Below are 13,430 nucleotides of genomic sequence, written 5' to 3'. Positions count from 1 at the left end.
CTTTGTGTAAGTTAGAACAAAGTCAAAAATTTTAAAACGTGTATAATGGAATAAAGCTACTAGCTACCTGATAAGGTAGTTTTGAGAATCACATGAGATACTGTGCTTAAGCAAATGAAACAAAATTGAGCATAGTTCCCAGAACATATTTAAATACTATAAAATGAGTTAGCTTTATTATTTTTTACAACCTGAAAATTAAAGGTAACAATAGATCTATCTACATCCCAGAATTCTTGTCAAAATTAACACATCAAGAGAATGGAAAATTGCCTTTAGAAAGTTAGAACAGTTACCTGTAAACTTTAGAACACCGACCTGTTGTTTCCCTCTCCTGCTTTTTTTCTCTTTTTTCCAGGCACTCCTTTTTAATCCAAGTTTATCATCTCGATGTTAATTCCCAGCTCCATGTTCTTGTTGATTTTTTCTGCCTTACCTCAGATGTCAATTTCACTCTTGTTAGGCTAGTTAAGCCCTGACATTCCTACAAAGCAAAACGCCAGTAATCGGTCCTCTTGAAAAATTTTAAATACAACTTTTATTTCTTTATATATCTGCTTCTCTCTTCCTTTGTATATTTTACAAAGTTCCAAAGACTTAACCATCTATGATGCCATTATTGCTGTAAGATCTTTCAGTATGGTATCTTGTCATTCAAACTTGGTTGTAAACTCACACTGTCCCTTCCAGAGCTGACATCTTCTGGATATCCAATCTTTCACATTTTCACAAGATCTATATAGTGTCACAGCTCTTACAGATTGGACAAAGGGGACCATATTTATGTAATGCCTATGATTTCCTTAATGTTCATTGGGCCTTAAAAAAATATTCGTTGTGCTTCTTTTCAAAAGATATTTGCAAACATTGGTCCTTCCTTGTTTACATAATCCATAAGCATAACAATCTTATCTGATGAAGAATAAAAAAATAAAACAGAATCAACGTCCACGTACTCCTGAACTGTGTCTTTGCCTATTGCATTCCAGTAGAATAGAAACCACATTCTCCCAGAAGATATCAAAAATGAATTTAACTGTAATATATGCATTAAATGTTAGCACTGGTTGTTTTAATTACTTTATTTTTTACTCTCATTTGTTTTTCACCCAAAAACTGCCATTCCTCTATAAGCTCAGGGATAATTCAGGCTATTAATCCTCCAGAGCACTAGATCTTGACCTGATGAGTGACTATTGACAATGAGGAGTCTCAAAGAAAAGTAACTTGGAGACAGGCATTAGGAAATCTGTGAAAATATAGAAGGTCTAGTGTTAGTGTGCAGCTCAGGAAGATAGTTTCTGGATGTCAGCTATATGTCAATACTTCTGGTTATTATCTGTATGTAAAGAAAGGGTTTGAGGATTAGAACTGGTATATCAAGAAGAATCTGTGGAGATCATGTAGAACTCAGTTTTTGTGGACCAGAGTAATATGGATGGATAAAAAAGACAGGTAGTGAGTACTACAACTTAGTGTTCTCATAGGTGTTCAAATCCACTTGTCATTCGCTAGCTACCACAGGGATTTAATTGGCAAAAGTGTATATCTTAGGGGTGCCTGGGTGGCTCAGTCAATTAAACTGACTTGATTTTGGCTCAGGTCATGATGTCACAGTCCGTGGGATTGAGTCTTGAGTTGAGCTCTGCACTCATGGTGCAGAACCTGCTTGGGATTCTCTCTCTCCTTCTCTCTGTCCCTCCCCCACTCTCTTTCCTTCTCTCTCTTTTAAAAATAAATAGATTTTTTAAAAAGTATACATCTTAGGAAGAAAGGTAGCCTGGAAGTTGTGACTAGCATTGGTTAATGACTTATTTTAAGTGTGATTCTGAACAGCCCACACTACCAACCACATACTTTAAATCAACCACATGCAAAAGAAACAAACCAACAACAACAAGACATATGTCTATATGAATGCTATTGTTAATGTTATGCTATCCAGCACACATACTTCGGAATTAAAAGAATTGTGCCCAAATTCTGATTTTGGCTCAATGCTACCTGTTCAACCCTATGCAAGTTACTTATTCTCTAAGTGTTGTTTCCTCATCCATGATCCAGAATTAATAACACAATCATATAGATTTTTTGAGGACTAAATAGAATAATGGATAGAATGTGCCTAGAATAATGCATGGTACATAAAATATAGGATTCACTATGAGGACTCACAGGACTCAGCATATAATTGTATTCATAGCTAAGATTTATTTGGAGAGAACCAAGTGCAAGTTGCTAAGAATCCTCTCCTGTTTGTAGAACCACAAAGGAAATGCTCACTTCCTCCAGCCACAAGTTGTGACAATATTCTAGAATTTTTGTCTAGCCAGAAAGTTCATTAGAGACAGTACTAAGAATTTTACTGAGAACTAGTCGCATAAATACCCTCTGCCTACAGAAATTCCAGAGTCCAGAAGGAAAACAGGTGTTCAGTTGTTTGTATAAGCAACTTAGGCCCAGCAGGCCAATCTTATCAGGGTCCTAGATGCCAACCAAGCACAACCCTGGAAACCAGGCCTTTTTAAGATTAGCGCTCTCTGTATTTCTATGTTAACTTTTGTCTACAAAGTATTTAATACTCTCATTACTGTCAAAAATATCATTACATCCTAAATAATAAAAGTAATATGTAAACAAGTGTTAACTAAAAATATATCCTCCATTACAACATCAGGAAATCTTGAAGAATATTATTGTTAATAAACAACTTCTGGATATTTATGACATTTACCCTTGTTAAAAATTTATAGCATATTGTGCTATCAGTAATAGGCTACAACACATGTAAAGATATTCAAGCACTGAATTGAAGACTACTACATTCTTTGTATTCCCTGATGCAGGTAATAATGGCAGCACCAGAAGGACAAAAATCACCTGATAATCCTTCTATAAGTACAAAAGCAAAATCAATCATCTTAGGATATAGTGTTTTCATTTGTCCCTATCAACATACTGTAATATACTATTCTATGTTCACCGTATAAACAGAGGTGACATACTATATGAATAGTTAAGAGAATATTTGGTTCTCTTTGGGTATAAATAGTATGTTGCTATTTCATAAAAAAAAAAAAACATGTACTCTACTATACAAAAACACTATACAATAAAAGTTTCATTTTAGATGCACTAATTTCATTATAATAGTTTGATTTTTTTAGAATATTCTAGGTTCTTCCAAGTAACCTGGTTACTCCAGTTCTTAAGAAAGACTTTAATGGAGGCATCATTAATTCTTTTATGATCTTCAGATTATTAAATAGTATCTCTAGATAAGCAGGAAAGTTCCCAAAGATGCTATACTTAGAAACAATAACTTTATCATAATAGGAAGTACTCTTTAATGGTTAAAAAGTTCTATGCAGGCCATTAAGACACAAGTTTTTTCCTGCTCAGCCATCAACTATCCACTTTTTTTTTTTTTTTTTTTTTGGTCCTTTCACAATAAGATGGGGCTATGATTTCATTCTGTGGTTTAAAATTAAATCTGGTGGCAATTTATTTTTTGGAAATTATTATTAAGCGGAACCTCACAGTAATGTGCTTTTTCTATAATCAATCCTTATAATCTTGATCTCTTAAGTACTTTTAGCATTAATACTACATGTTTGGCATGTTGAAGAATACTGAGTATTCATTAACATTTCCTCGTTGACTAAACTAATGCTATCACTTTTCTCTGATTAAATTACTTGTCACTGTAAGTTAAGAATATTCTACTCAAATCAGCATGAAATATCTGGAAAACTTATTTTTGAGGCTTTAAATACAGTTCTGTGAGATTCATGAATATGTCACAACAGCCTTTCTTCCTTTGAAAATTTCAAGAATTTTCCAAGGCATTTTGAAACATCTTCTGGCCTCTGTCACATTGCTTAGTGTATGATATTATTCCCTGATAATGTTTTATAGGAAAATATGAAATTACAGTCATTACTCCAAAGAAGAATATTGGACTTCACTAATATCTTCTTGGTATTTTACTACCATTTCCATACCTACTTCTTTCTTAAGAAAATGTCGTTTCATGAATAATCATCCTTTTAAATGGTACCTCACTCATGTGTCATAGCTAAAATGCATATAGCTCAGTCGCCATTACAACAACCACATGAATAGGTGTGACTCAGTGTACCCAAACATAGGCAATGAGAACGACGTTCCTATTGTCACCTGGTCAACAGCTATTATAAGACACCATTACGTATGAAATAAATTCCAACTCCAGACATGTGAAATTATGAATACATATGTAGATGACCCAAACCCAAAGATAGAGCCCAAGAAAGCTGATGAGCCTCATGAGGAATAAAACCTGAAACAGTGTTTATATATATTCAGTTTCTAGTCTCTACTTATCTCTCTGCATCAGGTTGATTTTTCTCTTTCATCAGGCCAAGAGCTGCATCTCAGGGCTCATGTTCACCCTATTGTTCCTGGGTTTTCATGGCCTGCCTATTTTAGTCACCTAGACTATAATTCAACTTTCCAGTTCTAATATATCAGGACTAATATGCTGGCTCTATGGCATCAGCTCACCACTCCTCAACCAGTCGCTTGGGTGTAGGGGAATGGGTCACAAATAGGCAGATAAACTGATGTGTATTTTGGAAATGACTTTTTTTTTTGCCATTTGGATCTTCAGCTTGATATTGTATCCTGGAAAATAGTATATATCCTGTTTACTCTATCATGCCTTTTGTATGGTTCATGGTAAAAACATTCACTGAATTGTTGAATTCATTCATTCGTTCACTGAGAGAGTAGTGATATAAAATTATTGCAGGAATCTTTTCTTACTCTTTGAATATGGCTTGCTGCTTTCAAAAAGTGAATTTTTCTAAAGGATATTACTGTCATTTGTCAATTGGAAATACAACATTTTTAAATGAAAGTAGTTACCAGGTAGTACTAATCAAGCACTAAGGAACCACTTGATAGTTTAGGCATTTGATTGCCTAGGTCAGGTAAATGTCTATTGACAATCAGTCACTTCTCCATAAATGTTATGAGAATCAAGGAAAGGCCTATTATTGACAAACTGTGTGTAAGAGAGATACAATTAATGTGTATGAGATAGAGCACAATTCTGTATGTTGAGAGCAGAGATATAATTAGTGCAGTATTCTCAGTTCTACAAATGATCTGGTAAAGAACTTAGCCAGAGCCATCTCTTAGCTCCCACACAAATAAGGAAAGGGAAGTACTTATGCCAAATGGAGTAATTAGAGCCATTGTGGCAGGGGGTCTTCTCCTCACCCTAGAAAACATCTGTTAGGAACAGAACTGCATTTTGATGCCTTTCACCTGCAGTGCCTATCTATTTACAAACTCAGAAAAAGTCCAGAATTGTCTTTCTTTTTCAACACTGTGTTGCCCATTAGTAGAACACTTGAAACTGTGCTGTTGAATTTGGAAGAAAGATTCTGTTTCTGGAAAAACTAGTAGGGTGGGTGAGGAGTCCATCCCTGGTAGCTCAGCTCTTTCCAGCTCAGCCCCTGACAAACTGGTACAGCAAACAGGGGGTGAGGGTGCGATGGGGTTAATCAAGATCAAGCACGCTGCCATTCTGGAGGAGACAGCCTGAAGATCCCACACGGGTAGACTTGCTATCAAAGTCAATGGGGGCACTAAAAAGGATGCTACTGGAAACTTTGCAAGAGTCTGAGGCTCCCTTGAGCACTTTGCCAGTCAGTGAGTCTTTGGAAGTGCTAGCAAGAGCACAATCATGGATTGTTTATATAAGTTTTTCAGTTCTGAGGAGGGACCATTGATCCTTCTCTTTAGTCCCTGACTCCCCTGGCTCAGCACATCTAATGATCCAACAGAGGGGTTCCCAGAAAACGAGGGAAACTTACATCATATGTTTGATCAGGCTGTCTGTCCCCTTCCTTCAATTGTATGATCTTGCTTTATAGCTATTGACACCTTGGGCACCATGGGGAACGCTTAATTGGCCTTCCATCCTTTTTGATCTTCTTCCTAGCGACTCAAATAGATGGGAGGCCAGCATGGCTTTTAAATATCAAAGGTGGAAGATGATGTAAACCCATTTTGAAATCTTTTAAAAATTCAGGATTTTTTGCTAATTCTTTACAATGTGTCATTCAGGTTAAATTATATAAACACATTTTTCTGTAAAATGCTTTTGTCCTTTTTTTCATATGACTACTTCAGATGAATAACATAGATGGATGAGAGTAGGAAATGACTGAAAAAATATGAAGTTTTGACTACTAAATGGGACACACTAATAGCAACCACCATTATAAGGAAAACCAAAACCCTAGCACCTGGGCAAATGTAGGAGCTTGAGGAGAAGGCATTAATATCTTCATTTATCAGAACTGCTCCTGAAAGCCTTCCATCCTCCTGAAGAAAAACTCCCCATGCTGCTTTTCCAAGCTGTTGTGACTACTTTTGAGGACAAATTAACTCTGAGCCTATGGTCACATGTGGCAATATAGTGACACAATGGTAGATGGCCTCACCTCCTGCACTCTCCAACAGAACATCTCTAAATGTCATATACAGTCATGACACTGACAACTGATGCCATGGACAAACCCAAATTTTGGAAAATGAATTCCTCAGGCAGTCCTTCCAAAACCACGAACTGAACTAAATGATTTGGTCTTGACGGAGACCTTAGGGTAGGAGGCATCTTGATGGCAGGCTATGCTGGAGTTCCAGTTAACCTGACTGCCTAATTGGTGTATGTCCTTCTTGGAGTGCCCTAACCGTGTGAACTCTTTGTCTTTAGGAGACCACACATACCCTGTGGGATTGTATTTATTGTGTGTGTACCCTGACTAGCATGAGATCATCTAAGCCCTGGAAAACATCCATATCAGCTTCAACTTACCAGCTGGAGCTGTGCTGTGCCTCAGTTGATGCCTCAAGGCAGATAAAAAAAATATTTATTCAGAAACTTAAAGAATAAATTTCCTGGTTCTCTAAAATAGACTCTAATGGGCTATGGGACATCTTTTACTGGCTGGATAATAGTGTTCATGACTATGTTCATTCCACCAGCAGACTTGATGATCTTGATTGGAGTGATCTTGATTATGACCATGGTCTCTGTGGCCTAAGACTATATACAAGGTTCCTGTTATAGTCCCTCAAAGTCTGACTTAGTTGGGACCACACAGGGTAGCCTATGTTTCTCACTTAGGCACCGAAAACCCAAGTAACGGAGTTGAGGAGTCTAGCTCTTGGCAAAAACCATTATGAATGATATTTCAGTCTCAATCAGAGGCTATGACAGAGGCTCTTCCTGTCAGGGCTCCCAGCATAAAGCTTCCCTCCCCACACCCATTTGGTGTATGGACTGTGCATTTCAGCCTCTGAAAGGAGTGGCAGTGAAGGACTTAGACTCCTATTGTTGGACATGCTCTTACATTTATCTGCATTCCTAGCCCAGGCCCCACCAAGTGCAGGCCTCTGCATTGGGCCCTGGGATGAGGTCTTCCCCAGGTGCATTTGCAGAGATGTCTTTAAAGACATTTTCTTCCCTCAGACTCAGAACTCAGACGTTTGCCCTCCTAGCCCTTCTCCTTCTACTTCCATGTAGCCCCGGGGTCCATAAAATGTCAGAAACCTCTTATTTGAGGGCCTTCTCAGCAGTGAGACTGTTCTCCCATCTGTGCTGATACATCTGAACCTTTTCTGGTGTCATCCACAGGAACCTTACCCCTCTTTCTGGCCTCTTGCTTTTACCACAGCTTCAAGTAAAGGCTTGACTGATGCTTTCATTTCAGCTTGTTGTCTTAACCAGCCTGACACCTGGAGAGTTTCTTTCTTCTGTTCACCTGTTGACAGTGAAAATGGGTGGAAGGTTCTCTATATCATCTCGCCTTCTGACTATAGCACCCTAATACAAAGATGAGTGTTTCAGGGCTTATATATAAAGAACACTCAATTTGATTGCTTTTGCTCAGTTAAGAGAAGAACTCGAGGTTAGAAAACATATCAGTTTCTTAGAGGAAGGGAGGAAGGAAGGAATGGAAGAAAGAAAAAAAAAAGAAAGGGAAAAGGAAGGAAAGTTAGACTATGGGCCTTATGAAAACTAACATTTTTAAATAAAATCAAGCTATACGCTAATTGATATGATAACAAAAACAATACTACACATCATGACATCCTGATCAGAATGGATAAATAATGTTTCCCCCCCACACACAACAATCAATATAATACCCTATTTAAAATATATAGGGTTCTCCAGGTGCCTGAGTGGTTCAGTTAGCTAAGTGTCCAACCTTGGCTCAGGCCATGATCTTGCAGTTTATGAGTTCAAGCCCTGCATCAGGCTCTATGCTGTCAGCTCAGAGCCTGGAGCCTGCTTTAGATTCTGTGTCTCCCTCTCTCTCTGCACCCCCCTCTTTCTCTCAAAAATAAATAACATTTAAAAATTTTAAGATATATAGGGTTCTGAAAAGGAAGCAAACATACAAATTATAAATATTGTAGTTATACTATAACCAACTAACAACCAACTTTGCAAATGATTTTTTAAATCATATTTACCCGCAAAACACAAGGGAAGAAAAGTTCTCATATGATACTGTTTTGTCATCCCTGCAACATATTGTATTATACCTAAATCATGCTCACAAAATACTTGATAGGCCCTTGAATGAATAGATAAATCTATAATGTTAATATGGTTGGGGGATGGCATAAAATAAACAAAAATTTCCAGAAAGGAAAACTCAAACTTCTCAATATAATCTGCAATCTACAGTTATGGGTTTATGTCTACCCTACATGCATCGCACATTGATATTAATCTCATATCTCAACTATTCTAGTCCAGATCATTTTTTCAGTAGAGTACAAGGCCCAATATCTATCTAAGATTATTAACTTCTTGTTTCACAAGTAACACTGTCCCTCAGTATATGCCCACCTCCGAATGCTTGGTGCCCATAATTCTGATATAGACAAAATGTAGAAGAAAAAAGAAAAAAGTTTATTTTGTCACTTAATCTATTTGTTGCATCCTAAAGACTTTGAAGATGATTCATCAGAGCACTCCCTAAGAGTGAAATAGATAATTTAGGAAAGAATAATACAATGACTCCACTAATTAGACTCTGGTGAACAATCAAGCATCAAAGCAAATCATTAATGAGCAGAAGCAAAGAAGAAAGAAGGTACACAGACCTGACAGTTTCTGCAGTAGAAAATTCTGTCTGAAGTCCTTACCATAGCAACCAGGAGGAGGTGGCTAAAGAAATGAGCCTACTGTCTTGCAGTCTTTAGATAACATGGTTGTGGAAACTTCTGCAATTGTTACTGTTGTCAGGAAGTCACTAGTATTGACTAAGGTGGGGTAGGGAAGACAAATATCAGAGCTAGGCATATTTCTGAAAATTATCATGTAGCATATTATTATGTTATTATGTATATCTACTTTTGAAATATTTTTGATTAAACACTCACACATTCATATTCTGGGAGTGTTCAATGTACAAACCTTCAAAGATGTACTAATTTATTATTTCCAAAAGTGTTCTTTTTAATGGTGTCCAGAATCTCCACCATTAGAAACAATACAATAATGCTAAAGATTAGGTATACAACCTAAATATGTATTAAAATTGAAGTCTATAAATTAGACCACCTTCCTGGTGTACTTTCCTCCCTGAATCTCATTTCAACTAGTTTTAATGTATACTCTATAATCAGATTTTAGCTTATAAATCTAGACAAAAATTAATGTTCTAAATGGGAGCAAATCAATTTAATTCAATATCTGGGAGGATTCAAACTACGCAGCGATCTTCTGCTACAGATATTGATTCGCACAGCCTAAACCATCATAAATAATTGATTTGAATCCATAGTTGTACACTTGGAATTGTATTTCTCTTTTCATGTTTTGTATCTTGAATGGGTCATCCTTCATTGTTTTTTTTACATAAAAGTTGTACATTTTTTTTAAACTTCACATTCTCTGAGTCGTCTTTCTCATCCCTTATACTGGAATATATGTTTTAATCTACTTTGTTCCTGAGGTTCAGGACTGTGCTTACAGTCACTCCTGAAAGTCTGAGCAGTTGCCATGATCTGTGATTTAAAATAATGAAGAAAATTTCTCCTCCGAAATAGTTACCATATAAATTTTCCCCAGATTTCTTGGATTTCAAGACTATATTCCTCTGACAATGTATTTTTATGTTAATGTAATATTCTTCATTACAAAGGATTCTGCTCTTTATGTAGTCTCCTGTTTATTCTTTTTTAATGTTTATTTATTTTTGAGAGGCAGAGAGAGATAGAGTGCAAGCGGGGGAGGGACAGACAGAGAGGGAGGCATAGAATCCCAAGCAGTCTCCAGGCTCTGGGGTGTCAGCACAGAGCCCGAAGCAGGGCTTGAACCCATGAACCATGAGATCATGACCTGAGCTGAAGTCAGATGCTTATCCGACTGAGCCACCCTGGTGCCCCGTCCTGTGCCACATTTTTAAAAATTGAAAAACACAGAAAAAATGTATTTTACTGAGTGTTAACATATCACTTTAATATAATTTTAAATGCTTTTTATATAGGATAGTTATAAGAAACTTTTTTATACATTCTTATTTTCCTGCATCCTTTCAACAAATAAGAATTCACTCTGTCCTACTTAACATGTTAGATACATGAGATACAAACATGAACAAAACATAGTCCTTATCCTTCAAATGTTCAAAGTCTAGTAAGGGGAAATAGGAAGGCATGGGGAAAAAAAAAAAAGAAAATTATAATACAATCTAGTTAGTACTGCAATGAAATGTGAATAGTAGTTATAATTGTAAAACACATCTATTGATGTTACAAAATTACTTGTAAATATTGTTTTGAATAGCCATCACTGAAAGAAGATATTTCCTATAAGAAATAACTAAAATATTCTTGAATTCTAAATAATATTTTCTGAAATGGTTTTGATTTAAAGTTTATTCACAACTGGCAATACTCAAAACTAAAAAAACAATATTAAAGCTTACCGTGCAGGGCATTAAATCCTTTACATGAGTTTTTCCATTTCACCTCCATTATAAGCTTAAGAGATAAGTCTTATTAAGTTTAATATGATGATTAACACATAATAGTCAAAGTTTTGCAAACCATGGATGTTTGAGAAAAGACCTTGAAAACACTTTACCACAAGTATTCATATCACAAATATGAATATTGATGACTTATGTGCTGTAATTAAAATTACAGTGAACACTTGGATAGAAGTAAAATATATTACTTATACCATGTGAGAGAATAACTGAACTTAACCTAAATTTGAGTAATCACTTTAATAAAACTTGTACGTAAAGAAAATAAGTATAAAGTGTTTATTTTCAGAGGGGAAAAAGTCCCAATATTATACTTTCGACAACCGTGAAGAGTATGAGGTTTGGGCCTACTTGGAAGCTCATATGTAAACCTGATGTTTCACTGGAGACGAGTCTGTTGAGTTCTTGACCACATGTACCACTTAACATTGGATAAGGGAGGCTTTTGGGGTCCTTTCCGACCTTGTCATGGTTGTATTTGGAATTGATCTACCCCAGACAGGAATATCAGACTACAGAGTTGTAAGTCCCTCAGGGGTAGGTATTTATTTTCAGTAAGAAGACAGCACCAAGCTGATAGCTGCTTTTCCAAAGGTGCGTACCAGTGATCCTGTCAGGGAGGATACAAGGCAAAACCTCAAAGGGGGTTCTCTGGATGGAGGCTAATTCCCTTTGCCAGAGACGCCAGTCAAAATCACCAGTCGTAGACCCTTGTATTGTCTCCATGCCTAGTGTGCAATAGGGTTCTGGGACTCCAATTTAGTAGTGGGAGACTGGAAAAGACAGCAGTTATTCTTTGAGAAGGAATTGCTAATCTACTCGCATAATTTCAAGAAAGTTTACTTGCCAAGAGGACCCCCAGAACTTTGTCAGGGCTTACCAATCACCCCTTCTGAAGGAGAAGTGTTAACACTATAGTCAGGCCATTGAGACAGACTTGTCACTTGCCAGTGTGGAGGGAGTCACTCATGTTGAGAAAGCTTTTGACATCAGAGGGAGACACATGAAATTCCCATCCACTCATTAGCGGCAAACACTAGGGGAATGTGTCACATTAGCATTTCTCTACCTGTAGCTCTTTACAGTTCAGGATAATGTCCTCTGGCACTTATGGGATGGAGAGGACAGGCACAAAACACATCAATTCCTACTGAGTATTCAGATGTACAAGCAATACATTGAATTGGCCCACAGGGTTCCTTCTATAAGGTCACGTTAGTTCTTCTCCTCCATGTTTGATTATTTAATATTCTTTTTTTTTTTTTAATCCTAGAGACAAAGGTTTGTTACAGCACAACAGGCAAATGAATTTCATGTTCTCATCCCTGGAGTCCCACCACAGAGATGCAGAGGTGAGTTCAAGTGGATGTTGTGCAAATAGTGGGTTTGTGCCACAATTGGAAAACCACGAGTTTAGAAAACCCAATTTTTTAGAGAAGGCTGCTAGGAAACCTGTTCAACCTTAATCTTGGAGAATAGTGTTTTTGTTATTTTGGTCAGGAAACAAATTTGCTCTCCACCCTGGAGGAAGACACTTTTCTATCTTCCAAGATTGTTTGCTATCCCCTAACATCCATGAAAATATTGTATGGCTTTAGAGCTGACACAACACGTCCAGGAATATGTCAGACTCACGGAGATCCATAATGGGAGACATATTGTAATTCTGGATTTCTCATGGACTATAGCTTCACTAAGGCAAGGACCAACCTTCCTGTGTCCATTGTTTTAATCGCAGTTTTCAAATTCATTGGAACATAACAGGAACTTGATATTTGTCAGTAAATGAATGAACTGAAGTGTAATAGAAACAAATCTGTATTTATAATACAGGATGATATACTTTAGAACTATAGTGGTAATGGTAGTCTGAAACACATGAGCTTCACAGTTAAAAGCTATCAGTATTAGGCATAATCTATTAAGTTTTATCTCTGATTGTTGCATGGCTAAAATTGAACAACAACAACAAAAAAAATCTTGAAAACTAAGCAGAAAAAATTCCATGGTAAATACTGAAGAAAATGCACTTTTAAGCCTAGATAGGAAATTGCAAAGAGGAAATAATGTTTCTCTATCTACTATAAACATAATATTTATAAAGTTATAAAGTACATAAATACCTAAATTAAAAGAAATAAAATTAAAATCAGAGGACTTATTGGTTAAAAACAAAGACATTATTTATAATAATAATGGTGAGATACCATGAAAATTTGTGTCTGAAGACCAATAAGATATATACTCAACATTATTTATGTTGCCCATGCAATCATGACTAAAACCCTCAACTTGCCCTTTAAAAATCCTTTCCAAACACATTTCTCAATGCTTGGCTGTATATTGTGTATCCTACTAAGT

Source organism: Neofelis nebulosa, chromosome 1, assembly GCF_028018385.1.
Source record: "Neofelis nebulosa isolate mNeoNeb1 chromosome 1, mNeoNeb1.pri, whole genome shotgun sequence".
Classification (NCBI taxonomy): Eukaryota; Metazoa; Chordata; class Mammalia; order Carnivora; family Felidae; genus Neofelis; species Neofelis nebulosa.
This window is presented reverse-complemented; position numbering follows the sequence as displayed.